Source organism: Epargyreus clarus, unplaced genomic scaffold (genome assembly GCF_041222505.1).
Source record: "Epargyreus clarus isolate Ecla_fem2 unplaced genomic scaffold, WU_Ecla_fem_2.2 ptg000021l, whole genome shotgun sequence".
NCBI lineage: Eukaryota > Metazoa > Arthropoda > Insecta > Lepidoptera > Hesperiidae > Epargyreus > Epargyreus clarus.
Window position 1 is genome coordinate 16,745,073 of NW_027332228.1, and position 2,673 is coordinate 16,747,745.

Below are 2,673 nucleotides of genomic sequence, written 5' to 3' on the forward strand. Positions count from 1 at the left end.
GTGACCCAGGAAGCCACATAAGGCCATGCTGGCCGCTAAGATGCAACACCAAGTAACGTGTACCCACCAATGGGTGCTGCTGTAGAAGTAATAAACTCCGTGGATCGTGCAATGTTGACAGAACTGTTTGCATTTATCAGATATTGCTTGGCGAAGTGAAGGTGTTGGTGGGATATTCTTCTGAAAAAAAAAATATTAGAACTACGTAAAACCTGTTGCGGTTCGATTCGGGAGACACCATCGCCACACTTATTTCTGCCTACTAACGGCAGTGTTGAACGCTGGTGTGTTCTGTTAAAAAAATTGCACATGTCCTTGGGCAGCAGTAGTCACTTACCATCAGGACTACACGCTCGTCTGCTACTCATTATATAAAAAAAATCAGTATTGCTTCCAATTAATAATTTATATAATTTTAGCTTTGTTATTAGAATTACGTAACGGTATTGATAATAGTAACAAACCTTTCTATTAAACCTAGTTAAATTTCAGTAGAAGCGAACATTAGATTTACTAAACTAAAATTGATTAGTAAATGTTTATTATGTCAAATGTTAAGGACGCTAATGTTAATGTTTAATATGCGGAAAGAGTAGAATGTTAAGGACACTCATCACTGTTAACGACTTGTCAAAGGTCGAGGTGATCTATTGCATTCAGATTCATAGCCAACCGTTTCAAGTGGAAAGGAAATTAGGAATTTCTACTTCAATTTTTGGGGAAGGAACTTATCTACATATGTCCAATTTGTCCTTAGAGCTGGTTATTAACCATTAGTTAATATCGAATGAAGAGGACTTCCGGAAGACCCGCGTGGCAAAACATTAAAATACATTAAATTCGCGTTCAATATGTGATCTATGATTAATTGCCAATTCTGTTTCGTATTTCTGTCTGTATATTTGTGTGTGGCTATTGCCCATGGGATCGATTATACAAACAATTCCCGAATATAATTATGAGTAAAGAAAGCTTTAAAATAATTTATTTAAATCTTCAATTTAGTAAAAATATTGTAAATTGGCTAAAAATTAATTTAATTATTTAAAATTATATAAATGTAAGAAATTATGAGAAGTTATGTTATCATAGAAATATTTCCCTTAAGTACTGAAATAAAATAAAATATAAGAAAAAGGCCTCTTAAATAATAACAATAAAATACACTCAAGTAATATTCCATTATTAAGAGTAAACATAATTATATTACAATGATGAAATGATGAAATTATGATCTTGTTATAAATATGTAAGTAGACTTTATTTGCTCACTTTTTAATAAATATCTACTTTGAAAGACTCCACCACTCCACACCCATTTTCAGCGTGAAGCAGTTCTCCGTTACTTTAGTATTTTGGAATGATAACAAATTTTTGATCAGCTTCAGGTATAATATAAGGAGTTGGTCAATGGGCGGCAGTGACCCCTTATCTTACCACGCTCGTTTATTACTCAAATCTTATATAAAATTTTACTCTAACTAACTAACTCTAACTAACTAACTAACTCTAACTTAAAAGGTCTGACATTTAGGTCAGAACAATATTCCATAGCTCAAAATTAGCTCATTTCTAATCTATGTAATACGTAAATCATAAATCAGCGTGAGTATTTCGAAATTCAAAAATTTGAAGTATCGCTTTTTACGGATACTGTAATGTTTTCTACTATAAAACTTTTCTACTAAACTAACGGTTCATTCTAATGCACGATAACATTGATAAATAGGCCAATTTACCTACAAAATAGAAGTAGGACCAAGCCGCCCTAATTGGCCTTAAAGATATAATGTACACATCCGAGTGTTTTCAACGCCACTCCTTGCTTAAGTGATATATCAGGTTACTTAACTACCGTGATTAGTTTTATTGTGAAAATATCCTGATACGAATGGATTTGTTCCACTTTTCACGTAGAAAACATGCATGCTACGCATGTTATGTTCATACGTAACTAAAATTACAAAAGGACTAACTTTATTATCTAGATTTGTATGAACTGCCGTATTTTGTAATTTTGTGCATGACCCAATAAATAGATAAATGAAAAATTATGCTAACAGAGTGGTTACTTGGCCTCTTATTGAGGAGGTCCAAATCCTAAACTTCCCAACTTCTTACTTTTCTCTACTTATATGCGTATTAAAAATATTACTACTTGCTTAAATTATCAAGGAAAATGTTGGGAGAAAACGTCTGAGAGTTCTAAAAAAATCTCAAGGGTGTGTCAACCATTTCGTACTGGAACAGTGTGTTGGAATATGTCCTAAATCCCTATTATGAGACGAGACTCGCGTCCAGCAGTGGAACTGTTGGGTTGGCCACTTTATAAAGTTACAGTTAAACTATTTAAATAATAAAAAATAGGAGTAATAGAGACACAACATTTTTCATCATACCTAAAATATTTTTAATTTATTCAATAGCAGATGTTTCTTTGTCAATGCGAGGGAAATTAAACCGAGAATTTTCCGCCCTTTTATTTGTCGGACAAGCAATTGACAAATTCATTTCCATAATCATTCTGACTTTAGTACAAAGGCTACATGAAAGTCAGAATGTTTATTTTGTAAAATAGATTTTGTAAACAAATCAATTTAATTCACTTATTCCCACTCATGTAAATAATAGTATAAAAAAAACTTCGGTCACAATTGAATAATTATTAGCTAG